Source organism: Aedes aegypti, chromosome 3 (genome assembly GCF_002204515.2).
Source record: "Aedes aegypti strain LVP_AGWG chromosome 3, AaegL5.0 Primary Assembly, whole genome shotgun sequence".
In the NCBI taxonomy this organism is placed as follows: domain Eukaryota; kingdom Metazoa; phylum Arthropoda; class Insecta; order Diptera; family Culicidae; genus Aedes; species Aedes aegypti.
This window is the reverse complement of record NC_035109.1, coordinates 291,622,478-291,640,669: the sequence shown is the minus strand read 5'-3', so window position 1 is coordinate 291,640,669 and position 18,192 is coordinate 291,622,478. Positions and strand designations below refer to the sequence as shown.

The window sequence follows — 18,192 nt, the reverse complement described above, 5'->3', positions numbered from 1 at the left end:
ATGTTGTTCAGGGATCTTGGGGACAGGAAATGAACTATAACCTCCTAAGGTTGATGTTCTTCTCCTTCATACAGGATGAATATTTCTTCACCGGAACGTCGAATCATTGCAACGTTTGGATTTAGGGACACAAGTTTATGTAAAGGGGTTAAATAGTGTGTGGGTCATCGAATAACAGACCTTGGGTGGTATGAATAAAAAATTTTGAACTTTACTACATGTAGCATCTACTCAAAAACAAAATCCACAAAGTTTACTACACTTTTGGTATGAATAAAAAACTTTTCGAACATGTAGTACTTACTACTTTCGAACATGAGCAGTGACTGAAGCTGCACGTTAAGAAATTTCCATTCAGAGTGCAGAGTGATTCTGCACGTAAAGAACAATCTATTCAGAGTGACGCCTAAAATTAATACAATCATGCATATGAAGAAAATGCATGGAATCTAATCGATTACGCGACAATTTGCACAAATCATGAAGGTGCTGTTATTTGACAAAATTTGTAGTGTAATTTTGCGATTAGTCTGGTATTCTCTTTATGTCTATGATTTTATGATGATGGTACATCAAAGAATTTTCTGGGTGGTTTTCGGCCTTCGCCAACGCCAGTGATTGATGATTTTTAAATACTAGCTTAACATCTATGAAGAGATCTTGAGATTACAGCTATCAAATTTGGAACCACATATTTTCTAGCACCAGTACTGAGATTCTGGTGAAATTGCGGTAGAATTTTGATGCTCCCCGTGTGTTTTCTTAACAGCATGTTGAATTCCGGAAGTTCTAAGTGTTTCTACGATATTCTCGCTATTTTGGTGGGGTTTCTGATAGTATCCTTGGAATGTCTAGAACTTAGAATGTCGAGATTTTTATGGGAATTGTAGTGATTCCATTGGCAGTCGTTAGAATTCAATGAGGATCTCCCCTAAAACACCATGGTTCCCTTTGAAATTATCAAAATTCTTGTCGATTTCACAAAAAATCCCATTGAAATCTATAAAATATTTACCGACATTCAAATCGTTTATATTAAAGCAAGGGGCAAGACAGATTCAAGACGAGTGAATATTTTCTCCAGAGTTACTCATAATTCATCAAATTCACTTAGATTACAAATTTTTTGGGTGATTCCAAGGTAAAACATGGTGGGAAGTTCTAAACGGGTTTTCCTCAGAAAACACGAGAGTTGCTCAGGTTTGCTCAGCATGCTTCAGTTTGCCTCAGACATAATCAGACCAAATCAAATTCTGCCGCCAGCTGCTACTCTTCAAATTGACTATGGTTGTGTATGATTACTTTCGATCGATGAATAAGTGGATCTATTGTGTACCATTTATTTGGTCATTACACGTATGCTGAAGGTTTACATTGCAATTATATATAAATTGAATGCACACCGTTGATGTAGCCGAACCGCTAGGATTTTTCCGGCAGAACAATGCGTATGCTGCGTCGAACAAAACGACTGTCTGAGAAGAGATGGTCTTTCAGCTCGAATCTTCTCCGTTATGAGCTTCAAAACAACAACAAAAGAACATGAGAATATTTTCAATTCACATTTTATTTCAAGTGTAACATCAAAGTATTCAACAACAAATATTGAAACTAAGTAAAATCTCCGACAGGAAATAGTTCCTGCTTCTTACCCGAATTGTGAACTGAACCATCCGGAACTTTTCTCTCCGGCACTGGAAAATCAACGCATTTGCTGTTTTTTTCCTTCAGGTCTATCGGTCTCTTGTCTTTCTCGGACAAACATTTTCCTCGTTAGGAGTCGGCGCTTTCTTTTTCTAGAAATTTTCCCCATGTTTTGGGCAAATTCATCTGCTTCAGCTCTTACTTGGTAGTTGATTCCGATTTGGTTTTAATCTCCAGACTTGTCAGAGCGTAGGCGAAAGAGCAGCAGGATTATCGTTTGATTGTTGCACAAGGGATGTCTTCAACGCTGGATCTATTGCTGTATGCAGCTAAGAAATAATTGCCAGGAAAAAAGAATCATAATAAATAAGGGAAATTTGAAATAATAATAATGTGGATTTACTTACTTCACAGTTTGAAATCACTTCAAATTTTTTCATCTTTATGTTTTATCGCTGATTAGATTCGACAGACTGAGTTTGCTTTATTATTGTTTTTTTGTACCGTTTTGTCAAAATCAAGATGATTCAAGAGTGGGAATTTTAATTCGCAAATTCCTCAGAGTTGCTCAGAGTTACTCTGAGCTGCTCCAGATTCACTCTGCTTTGAACACTGTCTTGCCCCTTGTATTAAAGCTTTGCTTTGAAATTCCAACGGAACTGAAGATCAACGGAGTCTTAAAGGTTTTTACAATAATTACGAAGATTGGTTTTCAGAATTACAAATATTCACACAATAATTCGCAGGAATCCCACCGCAATCTCATAGATTCTTACAAAAATACCGTCTCAAAGATACCCACAGAATTCCAAGAGATTAATATTCGGAATCCCATTCCCACCCCAATTCTAAAGTTTTTAACAGATTCCTAATATTTCCGCAATATTCCTAGAATGGTATTTAAACTTCCAGAATTATCACAAAAAATCCGACATCCCTATCGGAATCCCAAAGTTCCTACAGGAATTCCGGAATTCAAAAGGAAATCTGAGATGTCAGAGTTTACAAGTAAAATTTCAAATTACATTATAAATATCTGAATTCCTACCGACATCCTAAAATTCCTAGAAAATAACATAATTATCGTAATGCCAGAATTCACACGGATATTCCTAAGCAAAACTCAAAATACCTTCCGAAATATCAAAACTCATATCGTTTTCCCATGATTTTTACTCAAAAGTAAATTATTCCATTCAATTCCGCAATCTCAAAGCATGTGTAGCAACCTCTGAAGCTAACTACCAGTAGCTTTGTAGTAAATGCTACCTTTATTCATAGCAATGCGTTGTTTGTAGTATGTTCGAAAGGTGTAGAAAGGAAAATGACACAAACATATTCCACTCGTGTTCCACATATAGCGTTTACTACCGAGAATGTAGTAAACTCAACTTTACTACATTTTATTCATACGGCCCCTTGTCTTCAAGACCACAACTCTCACCATAAAATTCGCTTCTGGGTACCCTGTCACTACGTGGTCTAACTTACAGACTGACGGAAGTTAACGGTACTGGATATCAAACTCTGGTCATTAGCGGACAAAGGATTATAAATATTGCACATAGAAAAGTGAAGCCCAAAATGCTAATTTCCGACGCTTCAATGAATTCGAAGAGTGCCAGAAGCTGGTGAGAAGCGTCCATTCCACAGCCGGCAAAAAGTACGGTTTTTGGAGTGTTCCGAACTGTGGGTCCTAGGCGGGTCAGTCCTATGTCAATCAGATCGAAGGATCGTCATAATCGGTTAAGGCACGAAATTTCGTTATTTTCTTGGGCGAGCAGAAGCTTTTCTTGCTTGAGCTTGTGGGAAAATTAATTTGACATTCAGACTAGGATAGCAAATAAACATTGGAGCATGCCATGGAATGTGAAGTTGCTAAGTGTGCATTTAAATGCATTTGAATGCATGAAATAATTCAAATTTATCAGATGCATCAGAAGTGATCCACCCCTTGGCTGCGGGGCACTCATACCCACCTGGAACGCCATTACAGCTCATGGCTGCTGTGGGAAAATTTCATCCATTCGGCACCGGCATTTAAACAGGGAGAAATGAAGCAATCTACAGCACCACCAATGCAACTATCGAAGTATTTTCGATGGGTTGCCACGTCAGAACCAAGCAGATTGGAAGCTGTGCATAAAGGAATGATCGTCGCGCAGAATAACAACAGTGGATGGCTGAGAGAAATTGGAAACGTGAAGAAGACCTTACTTGACTGCAAAAATATGTTGGAAGGGGCTTTATTAAAGGTGGAAGAGATGGAACGACGTGGATTAGTTGGAAACGATCTGTTGGATTCCATGGAGTTGGCTGTTCGCCCAGAGGAGACGGAATTGAGCCTGCAATTGGCAAATATTGTAGTTGATTGTGAAGACGTGGATCACCAGTGAGAGACATAAGTAACGTTTCGTGGTTTAAGATCACATGTTATGTCAAGGTAATGAAAATAATAAGTCATATATGCTTCTTTGTTTGTTTTATTTCTTATATTCTGAAAGAAATGGCCTTCATTTATTTATCTGGTTCGGATACTCAAGTCAAAGTTTAGTACATCGTGCTGGAGACCTTTTTCTGGTAAAAATGTACCGCCAGGTAGATACCCACAGTGCCCAAAAATTTTAGCGCGTGGATAAACTGAAGCGAGTCATAATATCACAAACGTCTGGTAAAACAGGAGTTCCTTCAACGTGTTCTTTCTTCAATTTTCTCTTAATCAAACCGAAAATAACCTCAATTGAGTTGAAGAAAGGGCAATACGCAGGTAAACAAATTGGGATTATGCCGATTGATCTTAGATATCGTATTATATTCACGTCACAGTGAATTCTTGCCCCATCTAAAATCCAGACGGAATGAAATCTAGGATATTTTTGTACCTCTCTGTTCTTCAAAGCAAAGTTACGACAAGATTGAAAAAACTTCTTTCGATTAAAAGTTCCCTCGGTCCAAAAGCTTTCTAGCATTCCTCCAATACCTAGGAAGCATAAAAAGGACACTCGTGGTTTTCTACAAAACTCTCCACGATATAGGATTTTTTGTCCAACCACGCTGTATCCCTTCTTGTGTAGCATATCACGATTGTCGAAGCTGACCTCGTCCAGAAACACAAGATTACAGATATCCCAGGGAATTGCCTACATTTCTTGAACAAATCTTGTTATTTCGTCCTCCCGGATCTGTTGCGCTCTCCGCTCAATACACTTCCATGTCATCCCTGCTTCGTGAAGGATGATACATATGGATGACACACTGAAATCTTCTGTGGAATTTTTGCTTTGCCTCTTCAAGGAACAGGACAGGTTCTCGACGGTAAAGATCCACCAGCCTTTCTCTCATTGCACCACTTAATTTCTTATATACCTGCTTTCGCTGTTTTCTCTTATAGATCCCATTTTGTTCGTATCTGACGATCCAATAACCGATGGTAGATAAAGATTTCCCATAGTGTTGAGTCGGTTCGGGTATTGCCAACTACGCTACGCTGGTCTGAATCCAAGTGGCCGAGTCAATCGTCGTCCACGAGTTTCACCTCTAACCGCTTAGGAACTCGAACACACTCACACATTGACCTTGACGTTTGTGCATAAAGGCTATTCAGAGGAGATGGATTCTACACTTCAATTTACCAGCCTTTTAGAAGTAGTGGAATTCCAGGATGTACACTTAATCAAATTCCTGTGTAAAACTCAAAGGCTAAGACTCTACATCTCTCTCCTTCTCCAACAAAAATCAAAGTTATACGAGGAATGATAATTTTATTAGACTGTTTTTTTTTAATTACATCGGTAGGAAAAAAAATCACTGCAAATATCTGGTCGGCATCTTCTTCTCTCGTACTGAACGTTTCAGTGCCTTAGGCTCCAGATCGTCATCGCCTCGCTTCCGCTTCATTGAATGATCATGCGGCACATGAACAGTCGGACTCTCGTTTGAATTGTCTTGTTCTCCAGATTCAGCAGCATTCTTCTTAGAAGAAGATGGGTATTTTCGCAAATGCGTAACAGATCGACGGTACATGATCCCTTCTTTATTAGCAACGATTGTGTTACTTCCATTTTTCTTCACAACTGTGAATTCCTCAAGCCTAAACTTTGGTTCAAGCTTACCAGTTTCGAAATTACGCAGCATCACAGAATCACCCACTTCGATTTCGGAGTGTTTGGCCTGTCTGCGCCCATCCGCATAGTGTTTTCCTTGCATCTTTCTCATCGCATCTTTTTCTCGCACCTCCACATCTCGCTGCCAGTGAGGATCCGTTCTTAAGGAGGGCAAAAGATCCTTGACTGGACGACCGGTCATAAGTTCCAGTGGCGCTTTTTCGGTTACCGAATGTGGTGTAGTATTGTTTATGTACACGTAATCTTCAACTGCCTTCCGCCAATCGCAATTGGTAACTTTCGCAATGCGTAGGGCCCGGAGGATCCCCTGATTTTGCCTTTCTACTAGGCCGTTCATTTGCGGCCAATAGGGTATGGTGCGAACCAATCGGATGTTTTTGCTTTCACAATACTTTGCGAACTCCTCGCTCGCAAACGGTGGGCCGTTGTCACTACGAATGGTTTCGGGAAAAGTTTGTTCACGGAACACCGTTTCCAGTGCTTCAATAGTTTTAACAGCATTTGTGGTTCTCATTTCAATCACTTTCAAGAAACGGCTGTAGTAATCTACGATTACTAAAAACGTTGCGCATTCTTTGGCCGAGAAAAAGTCGATCCCAATTTCCTGCCATGCACGGTCCGGCATTTCTTTACGCACCATTGGCTCGGGAGGATGCTGCTTGCTGACAGCGGCACAACCAGCACATTCTTGCACGGCATCTGCCACGTCCCGGTCCATGCACGGCCACCAAATTTTCTCTCTGATATTTCTTCGCATGGCAACAACCCCAGGATGTCCACGATGTGCAATTCTTAGTGCTCTTGGTCGAAGTTTCGCCGGAAGGACAATGCGGTCATTTCGCACCAGTATACCGTCGATTACTCCAAGTTCTTTCTCAAATGCTTGATACCTGAAGAGTTCCGGCGACCAACGCTTGGTGTCCAGTGCCTTCATTACTGCTGTGAGCGTTTCTTCCTTAACAGTTTCATGTCTGATTTCTTCTAATGTGATCGCCACAGGTCCTTCTCCTATGGCGAAAAGGAAATGTTCGGCATGCTCATCAAACGGTTTACCGGGCTCGCTCACCAGACGAGAAAGCACATCCGAGATATTCGTCGATCCCGGGATGTACTTAATTTCAAAGTCATACGGCTGTAAGCGGAGCGCCCAGCCTTCTGCCCTTGAACACGCACGTTTTCCGTCACGGTACTTTCCGCCATATATATACTGAAGGGTTTTGTGATCTGTGAAAATCGTGAACCGGATGCCGAAGAGGTACAGGTAAAATTTTTCCACGGCCCATACAACAGCTAACGCTTCACGCTGCGTCCCCAGTGAACCACGTATCGTATAAGAATGTGTGCCAAAAATCTCATATTCATACATCAAAAATCAGAATCGCACAATATGCCAAATCAAAACGAATAAATGTTAACACAAATTGTATATAATTCTCCACTACGATTCATTGTCGACAAACTTTGTTGACAACAGACCAATGCCGTAAATTGTATAATCTAGAATCGCGTCAAGTTGTATAAACTGACAGATCATATATCAATGCAGACTAGCATCAAATGAAATCGCAATAACTTAGCGAAATTTACCACCCGAGGTTGGTATCTTCTGGCGGTGGGCTTCAAAGAACAACAAAACGTGTGTGTTGTAGAGCAAGCTTCCTTTCATATTGGCAAATAATCACTCCTTATTCATGAAGCAGTCTGTGGTGTAGTGGTATGATACTGTGTTAGGGATCCAAAGGTCTGGTGTTCGAGTCTCGCTGGAAACTTTTTTTTTTATTTTTATCGGAATTTTGTGGCATCGTATTGCTGACCATGGAAAGTCTGAAAAAGTCGTGGGAAGTGCGTATATGGCCTCCACTTTGGTGTGTATATATCGTTTTCATGCATTTTATACGAGTGATTTGATTCATATAGAATGATGTATAGCAAAAAATATACCAGCCAAAATGTTTACTGGGTCTGTGGATACACTCTTTCGGCCGTTGTCAAGCCTTTTGAGGCGAAGCATACAATCCGTGCTACCTTAGTTTTGCTGTCTCGTTGGACAAGAACAGCCCCGAGACCGACAGGAGAAGCGTCCACATACACTTCGGTAACGTCATTGCAGTCAAAAAATCCTAACTGCCGAACGTTGTTACACAGTTCCAACCGCAAGTCGTTAAACGAACTCATTTGCTCCTTACCGAATGTATCTACTTCTCCCCGAAGAAACTTTCTCAGGGGTTCTGTCCTCGTAGAGAGATTTGGGATAAACTGACCAACAAAATTCAGCAATCCCAGGAAACTACGGACTTCTTCCTTTGATGATGGTGGTCGGAAGTTTTTGATTGCTATTATTTTCTCCTCCGATGGACTTATACCGGACGCACTCACCTCAAAGCCTAGTATTTCTAGTTTTTCGACTCCAAAGACACATTTACTCATGTTCAGCATGGCATTATTCCTTTCTAACACCTCTAAAACCTGTTTCAGTTGCATGTCGTGTTCTTCTTTGGTCCTCCCCGATACGACGATATCGTCAATATAGACGATGACGCCCTCAATGCCGTCAAGCATTTCCGTCATGATCCGTTGAAAAATTTCGGGCGCGCAGTTAATGCCGAACATAAGGCGTTTAAAACGCATCAAGCCTATGCCGGACATGAAGGTTGTGACGCATCTTGAGTCGGGGTGAAGTTCGACATGATGGTATGCGGACGTTATGTCCAATCGTGAATAGAACTTAGATCCTCTAAGCTTATTCAGAAAGGTGTCGATGACAGGCAACGGGTAATGCTCCCGTTGGATAGCTTCATTTGGATGCTTCATATTGATGCATATTCTTACGTCGTCTCTTCCTTTAGGGACTACCACCATTGGTGATATCCATTCAGCGGGCCCTTCTACCCTTTCGATGACATCATTACGGAGCATTTCCTGTATTTTATCATGAACCTATAAACATATAACTGTTGAACCTGGCATTTTGATTGATATTATATTACCTTTTGTTCCATAGCAGAAGGCACTCTCAGGTATGCGATCTTCTTGGGAGGTACTGCGTGGTCAATGGATAACTTCACTTGGACCCCCGGAAACTTTGGAAATGGCTTGCTGTTTACACCGTCGTCTTCGTTGAGATGCAGAACATCTAGTCCGATTTTCAAAAGCTTCAGCTCTTCTGACGTACGCTTACTTAGAAGGGACTTCCGTGCACCATCGATCACGAAGAATTCCGCATAGCTTTCAGGTTTCGTAGGATTGACGGAAATACGAGCTTCAAAAAGAGCCAAAACATTCAATGGATCTCGATTTGCATACGCATAAAATTTTCGGTCGCATTTGTACTTTTTCTTGAATATTTTGGCTTTCTTAGCGAGAAGCTCATTCCACACGTCTTCCGTAACGGCGTTGATAGAGGACCCGGAATCAATTACAAAATTCACCGGCACATTGTCAATATTGCACAATACGGAGTCATTCTTCAGGGTAATCGTATCCACCTAATATGGAAAAGCATGTGTAAATCATATATCTTTTATTTCAACTCATTTAATTCAATATGATTCGCCGAAGATATTACAAAAAAGAACAAAATAATTAAAGTTACTCCACCTTAGCGATGCCCTCGGCAGTTGAGCGATGAGAATCATCCTTTCCCCAGGATTCAGATGTGTTCACCGAGTTAGCTTCATTGAAGTCGTTGCGTCTCGGTTCCCGTTTCGATAAGCGACTTCCACGTTGCATGCGGCGGTTGTCACACTTCCTTGCATAGTGTCCCCGCTGTCCGCAATTGTTACAAGTCGCACCTCGAGCGAAACAATCTCGTGAGTCACCTGCGTGTCGGAGCGAACCGCATCGGTTACATTCGCTCCGGAAACGACTCTCACCTGATCTTACGCGTCTACCCATCCGTTGTCTCTCAAATCGCTGATTGCTTCCTGTGTTACGCTTCTCGCTCAAGTTTTGAGTTCCAGAACGATATGAGCCCACGCTGTTCAACTCCGTCTCAGTTCTGAAAGGTTTCTGCTTATCCCTTTGTTTTGACAGGATTTCGCGGTTCATGGCATAGGTGATCACTTCATCCAAACTCATGACATTCTCCAAACCTTTGTCTCGCACTTTCTCGTCACAAGCCCCCATTGTGATTTGCTGGAGCAGTTCTGTCTCCTCGCGTTCCGAAAACTCACATCTGGCAGCCTGGGCTCGGAGTCTCAGGATGAAATTGTTGAAGGATTCCTCACTTGATTGTTTAAGCGACCGGAAAACTTCCAATTCCACTCGTTCGTTCCGCTTGCCAATGAAGAATTTCTCTAGCCGTTTCACCGCGTTGTCATACTCCTTGACTTCGATCGGCATCAAAGGCACCTTTACGGGCTCTGGAATTATCTCCTCTGCCACAGGTCGCAAATTGTAGAAAATTCGCTGCAGTCCTCTTCCTCCAATCGTGAGCATAGTGACCAACTTCTCATGTTGGGCTTCGATGTTTCGCATCTGAAGAAAAAGTTCAAAGGCACGATGCCACTCTTCCCATTCACGACGTAAGTCTTGAGCATCAACTTTATCGTTGAAAGCCCCCAACAGTGTACCAAATGTACCATTGTCGTTCATCTGAAATACAAATTCAGAGACAAAAGGAATTATTATATGCCTCTTTTAGCTTTTTCAATTGTTACTCTGTAGGAGAAAATATTGAAAATTGACGATTTCACAATTTAACCTCAAAATATGCATTGTCTCGCTATAACCACTTTCCTGCTTTGCAATAAAGCAAATTAGGAGCTCATTGTGACGCTGGCGCAATAACTTTCTAAACACAAGCTGAGTTGAGAATTCCTCACACCGTAAAATCTCTCTGGACACGTTTTCGAGTACCTGCAACAAGGATTTGCCCGGCTCGCTTTGGGAAAAATGCTTCACATTTCTCTAGACTCGCTTTTCAAGGACAGCGCTACGGATTTATCCGGGCTCGCTTATGGGAACAGCGCTACAGATTTCTCTGGACTCGCTTTTGATAACAGCGCTACGGGTTTACCCGGGCTCGCTTTTAAAAACAGCGCTACAGATTTATCTGGACTCGCTTTTGATAACAGCGCTACGGATTTCTCCGGACTCGTTTCACTATTTTCACTCTAGCGCTACGGAATTCTCCGGACTCGCTGTTCACTTTCACACACTTCCATAAATTTTAAGATCATAAAATCTACTCACAATGCACAATGATATTTGGAAAGCTTTTCAATTATTCGATAATCTAATCACATTATGCCGAAAAAATTGCCTCACGCTTTTAACAGCCGGAATTCTAACCTCACTTCCAAACCACACTATTACAGCCGAAATTCCAACCTCACTCCTAAAACACTCCTTTTCAGTCGAAAATTTAACCACGCCACGCCGAACTTCCGGAAGCCAACACTATAAGCAGTTTTATCCACGATGAAAAATATCTTTCCGAAATCACTTCAATTTCCTTTAATTCTTGTTGTTTGCGCCATACATCACCACACACTTCCGGGAGAAAAAAAATCACTTTCTGTTCCAAAACTACTCACCATGATCCAATCGGCTGCGCCAAAACTGTTGAGTCGGTTCGGGTATTGCCAACTACGGGAGCGTTGAATAAGTCGGACTGTCCGCTACGCTGGTCTGAATCCAAGTGGCCGAGTCAATCGTCGTCCACGAGTTTCACCTCTAACCGCTTACACTGAGAAAAATCTACACGTCAAGGTCGTGTGTTTTACTTATAGATTTGCGCAATGAGGAAACCCACATGATTTGAGTGTGGTAGCCATATGGATTTCATCATTGATTTCACGGTATAATAACATGTGTATCAACATTAGGTTGTCATGTGAAACAAACATGGATTTCCAAATATTGAATCATGAAAACCAACTGATTTGCTTATTGAATTCGAAATGTAGTAGCTTTAGATAGTCATGTGTGATAGAACATAAATGTCAAGGGACTGAAAGAAGAATTTTGGTAGAAAAACTTTTGCTCCCCAAAATATGGATCCGAGGCTCCTCTGCTTGTCGCAAGCTCTCTTGATTTTTTTTCAAACCCGTGAGCCAGCAACAAGCGGGGCGCCGCAAATCCATAATTTGGGAAGCCAGGGATAAGCATATTCCATTTTTTTCGAAACTGAAAGCCAGGAAAATCTGTTAGTGGAATCCGATTTTTCTACTAAACTATACATTATAATCAATGTTTTCTTATAGAAAGGTAGAACTCCCGTATATCGGTCAACTTCACTAATAAAAGAAACATCGAATTCACAAATTTTCATCTAACACTTTCAGCTTCAAAATTTGCTTCTTCTCTTTGGAAGCATGATGATGACTGTCGTTCGACACGAGGTCCAACCGCAATTCAGTTCACTATGCATCCCATGAGTTGATCACAAACAATTAAGAAGCTTTGAACATGGAAATCGATAGCATAGCTCATGGATTTCATCATAACAATCTCATTGCGCAAATCAATGAATCGACCAACTTGAACATGATGATTATGACACAAGATAACCATAAGCAAAACACACTGAATCCGTGTTGGAGTGATGATCTATGCGTCCATAGGTTGACACATACGAATCTGAAGTGAAAGCTTCGGGAACTTATGTGGAAAAAATATGGAATCCCTGTTGTCGGTTGATGAATCAATCCATGAAGCAATACACAGGAATTTAATATGTAACACACACGAAGTTTGCAAGAAAATCATAGCAAATCGATATGGACGTTCATGAATCGATCCATAATTTTAAACACACAGATCGAGCGTGTGGATTTTTATCAGTGTAGGAACTCGAACACACTCACACATTGACCTTGACGTTTGTGCATAAAGGCTATTCAGAGGAGATGGATTCTACACTTCAATTTACCAGCCTTTTAGAAGTAGTGGAATTCCAGGATGTACACTTAATCAAATTCCTGTGTAAAACTCAAAGGCTAAGGCCCCAAGCACAATGTGAACGGCAACGCGGTACAACGGCAAAACGGCATGCCCATCTTGATCTATACTTTACTCATCAATCCCATGTTGACTAAATCCTTTTCAACATTGACTTGACAAGTAGAGTGTAGCTCAAGATGGGGTTGCCATTTTGCCGTTGTACCGCGCTGCCGCTCACATTGTGCTTGGGGCTTAAGACTCTACACATAGATTCTGGCAAGCTCTATTCTGGAAATTCCCAGAAAACAATACCCGTAGAGCGCATGATAAACGGTTTAAGATGAGGCATGCTGGTGCCGTACTGTTTGAATAATCGGACTGGCCATTTCTGATGATCAAAGATTATTGATGATACTATAAAGATGTTGGAAAACACAGTTTTACGCAATATAAGAAAAAATATCCTTCTGTTTACCTTCCGATTCTGTTAACCAAAACAAGTTCTAATTCATCATACCGTATCTGCCAAATTCAAATGTCAAAAAATAAACACACAATATAATATATAAAAAACACATCCGAGCATGCCAAAATATTGAAGATTGTTTTCTACCCTTCCATCTTCGCTCAAGCAATGTAATTTTTTATTCGCCAGCTCCATCAGAACTTCCAGTGATCGCATTTTCAGTTTTCTCGTCCATCTGTTCCGGAATGAAAACAAACATTTCTGCCAAAAACCCGCAGGGTTGCTGCAAAATTTGCAGTCGAGCAGCACATTCGAGCAGTTTGTATCATGATATAAGAAATATCACCTTCAAAAGGTGATATTGGAAGTGTCAAAAATCCATGGAAATATCACGTTCCAGAAACATGATATTAACCCAATATCACGAAAACCCATTGTATCATGATACAACTCCGTAGTCTGAACCTGGGAGGGAGAAACCAATACGAAATTTATGTACGTCAAGGTGAGCCGAGAATCTGCTGTCACGAACTGTCACTGTGAGCCCAGATCTTAAACAATGGACAAACATGATAAAAGCGCGTAATTGATCAAAACATATTTCAGCATTTTATCAAATGTGACAAAAAATCGATTGAAAAGCTATCCATACTTATTCAAAAGTAATGTCACGATAGCACCTTTTATTCTGATTGAATATAAATTATTCAAATACTCATAATTTTACTTTTTCCGATAAAAACGAAAATTAACTGCATAGTTTTTCCATGTTTGTCCAGAAAGATCTACACGCTAAGATCAGTCTACCCAAATATGGGTAAAGTTTACCCATAATCGCCAAAAAGTGCACACACTCATTTTATGGGTAAAGTGAGTTTACTCACAAATAGGTAAACTGACAATACCTATATTTGGGTATTCAAGCACGGAAGCAATTATTCGATAATTACGCAAAAATGAGTAATTTAATAAGCTTTTTCACTCGCCTTTTCATTGATTTTCGTAACTTTAAGTAATAAATTGAATTTTGTCATTAACATAAATACATATCCACACTTTATTGAACAACAAGTATATATAATAAAATAGAGTAATATCACTGTTAGTTTAAAAAAAGATGAGCGTGACAAATAAACTAAACCTGCCATCAACAGGCGAAATGTCATTCTTCTATGGGTCTACTGTATCCCAGCTCTTAAACGATTCAGTTTTACAGTTATTGCATCTTGATTAGCAATTTTACCGGCCCAAAATTTCCAGTTATTTTGGCGTTTTGAGGAAAAACATTGGAGCACCAACTGAACATCCATGAGGAAACTGGAAATATATAATACCTTATTACAATTTTGGTTTCTGACAAGTTTTTGCATAAAAATGCGTTAACACAACAAAATATGACCAAACCTACTCACCTCCGATAGAAATCGAGACGAACATTTCTAAAGGTCCTAACTAACATTTTTACTCAAATTGAGTTATCACTATTTTCCAAATCCTCAGCATAAAATATAACGATTTTCATTTAAAAGTTAACTTTTTTTTATTTATTAACCTTAAAATTCGAAAAGAACAAAACGACCCAACTGCATTATCGATAATATCGACCAGCTCTGTTGATGGGACTTTTTGCTCGCCGAAGGTCTCATCTGTCATTTTCGATTTTTGTTTTCAAAATTGCACATGGGACCTTTGGCATGCAAGCGAGCTCTCACAGTAATTTTGAAACTATTTTGAGTTAAATTAATAAAAATGGATCCTACACAAGACCAATTCCGGATGTTCATACGTAAGTAAAGTTCAGTGCATTGAATAAGATTAAAATTTAAGGATGAATAATATTTCAGAAGCAGCATCACGTCGAAGCCAAAGATCCGATGGCAGCAGTCACTATGGTAGTCAACCTACACCTCCGCAGATAGATGATTCGTGCGATGAAAAATTCAAGCTACGGGAGAGTTGCAAATGCCGAACCTGCACCTTCAAAGAAGGATAATTCAGTTTTTAAGCTCTCTAAGAGGAAAAGCGCTGAGTCACCACGGAGCTGAAAGAAGCGCACTGGAACTTTTCAAAATGGTACGGAGACTCTACCGAAGCAGCATGCTTGAAATTAACTGCAGGACAGGTCAACAATCCTTGCAAAAACAGCAGCATTCATCGTGTTCCGTTTCATGAGATGAAAATGTCAAGCTACGGGAATGTTGCAAATGCCCGTACAACGGATTGGATTTTGCAACAGAATCACGCAAAGTACGACAGATGTAGGTTAACAGATTTATCCAACACTCGAGTCAAAAGCAGTAAGTAATTTTCCCGATGTACAAATGGCACATAAGTATAACGATTTTCCTTGCTTGGTTGTAGGCAATCTCTCCTCTACAGTAGCCACGCCACCCATATATCGATCTTTGAAGTCTCACTCTGTATCCATCAAAGGACATGATAAATCACTGAGAAAACTGATCAGTGATTCAACGGGTACAGAAGAAATGATCGATCTTGATTCGATTCCCAGTTACTGTAAAGAAAATGTCGTTAAAGCAAGTCATCAGCAGTATCGAAAAAGCGTTATTGAAGAAAGAGAGCAGATCAGCCCAAGCCTGGCTTCTACAAAATGCAAAGAACAAATTATAATTTCATTGGATCATCCATACATTAAGGTGTTCGAACTCTTAGTGCCACCCTCCATCATGTTCAAAGATGCGAGTACAAGTCTAATGTCTTCTGCGAGGTCTGTTGATTGCAATCTTCTTTAAAGTATGCAAAAAAAACTGTATGTTCAGACTTGAAGTAGATTGAATATTATCCCTCAAATGCTTATATTTTGACAGATTCGAGAATTTCGACTACCACCAGTCTTCAACAGTATCGTACACTCATGTGCACTGGATAAGTTCTCCTTTTCAGCAATATCATAGACTGTACACTGCATGCCTTTGATACAAAAGAAAAAAGAAAATCTACCAAAAAATATTTTTTTTTTTTTGAATACCTCACTATTGCCCAATAATTTAAATAATATTTTACTCTAGTTGACGTAAATTTGATTTGAATCCATTATTCTTTACAAACTTAATCAACATTTACCAGTTTTTATTGAGTTTTACAAATATCCCAAGTAACAAAGGTATTTTCATAAAGACCCATTTGATAGGTCCCAACTGACAATAAAAGTGCAAAAGGTCTCATGTGATAAAAATATCCAAAAATAACGTAAACATGTAGTTTTCCGCAGAATGAACATCATTTTTTAATTTTTGAGCTTTTTTCACGTTTAGAAATGAAGTTCAATGTCTTATTTTATGTTTCTATTCTGATTGGCATTTGATTTTCATCACGATTTTTTCGAAGCTTATTTTCTCCGATAAAGGCAAAAGTCTGATGGGACCTTTTGAAATGTTCGTCTCGAAATCATCATTTGTCTCCATGATCTTCAAACAATTGAGTACTTCTAAAAAAGGAATTCTATTTTGTTCATCGCACTATGATTATCAACAATTCTATTTTTTCATCCAAATATGGGTAACCGCAATTGGGTCCTAAAGCCCTATCCCAATTTTAGTGCCAAACGCTTAAGTTTAGGCCAAAAATACATGTTTACTCAATTTTCTAATGTTTTCCGTTGGTTTAAGCCCAAAAACATTTTTATTAGATTTTGTCACATCCTTTGGCTTAAACTCAAATTTTGGGTGTATTTTGTTTTCCGTGTCCCTTACGAAATGTCAGATAGGAACAACCCCAGTGGTCGAACTAAAACCCCTGTGGTGTTTTTGTTGACTAAGCGAACGTCAAACATGATCAAAAGTGTCAAGGTTCATTTATGGACCAAATTTTTAAATTAAAGTTTAAACATGATATAGCCATTATTTGAGCGGGAAAAATTGCTAAAATAATTACAGTAACATGCTTTTTCGTGTTATTAAATAAAAACAAGATTTCATTACAAATTTTAGGACCCAATTACCCATATTTGGGTAATTCTACTAAACCAATAATATGGGTGAAATTTACTAATTTTTATTGGTATATTTTACCCATATTATACGTTTTATATCTAAAACCTATAAATGGGTAAATCAACTACCTATTTATGGGTAATCTGATCTTAGCGTGTAAGGTACACAACAAACGAAAACTAGCGATTTTCATCAAGTCTGATTGATTGTCGTTGGCAAGTTGGAGTTTTCTTGCAGTTTGAAATAACTTTGTGTCATATTTCGTGTGTAGTATCGGTGCCTCTCTCCATCAGGCCCATGACAACCATATATTGATACACAGTGTTCTTCGTAGCCAGGATGTCCCGGGCGATAAGTGAATATCGCCCACTGTCAGTTGTAAGAACTGTGAAAGTAAAGACCATTGTTTTGTTTAATTGTTTGCTGTGGTTTGATTATCAAGTTTTGATGTTGTTAAATCAGCTAATAATGTGCCAAAAAGTTGAAGCACATTCAACAATTCGATGGTTGTGGAAGGAGAGCAAACATTAAAAGGCACCCTGCAAGCCTCCAAGAAAGCAATCAGTGATTTGATTGCGACTCTTGCTCGATTATGGATCATAAACATTAAACAAAACTTCGCATTCTGATTGCACTCTCGATTCAAATAACCCGAAAATGAGTAAACACATGGAGATGTTGACTACGCTAAAAGTCGTCCCGTGCCATGGGCCTGCTCTCCATGGCCTGAACCTGGGAGGGAGGCACCGATACTACACACGAAATATGACACAAAGTCATTTCAAACTGCAAGAAAACTCCAACTTGCCAACGACAATCAAGGCAGACTTGATGAAAATCGCTAGTTTTCGTTTGTTGTGTACCTTAGATCTTTCTGGACAAACATGGAAAAAGGGCCAAAGTTTTCTATGCAGTTAATTTTTGTTTTTATCGGAAAAAGTAAAATTATGGATAGCTATTCAATCGATTTTTTGTCACATTTGATAAAATGCTGAAATATGTTTTGATCAATTACGCGCTTTTATCATGCTTGTCCATTGTTTAAGATCTGGGCTCACAGTGACAGTTCGTGACAGCAGATTCTCGGCTCACCTTGACGTACATAAATTTCGTATTGGTT

General features: G+C 39.6%; 1 long non-coding RNA gene across 2 annotated transcripts; it reads left to right on the top strand.

Moving 5' to 3' along the window:
* The first annotated feature begins 14,567 nt into the window (after positions 1 to 14,567).
* LOC110678969 lies at positions 14,568 to 16,525 on the top strand. 2 transcript variants are annotated; one of them, XR_002502100.1, is made up of 4 exons: positions 14,568 to 14,905; positions 14,964 to 15,416; positions 15,481 to 15,889; positions 15,948 to 16,525. It is a non-coding gene; the product is annotated as an uncharacterized LOC110678969 (long non-coding RNA). The 2 variants fall into 2 exon arrangements; XR_002502099.1 differs by having other exon boundaries at positions 14,570 to 14,905; positions 15,481 to 16,525.
* Positions 16,526 to 18,192: the final 1,667 nt, after the last annotated feature.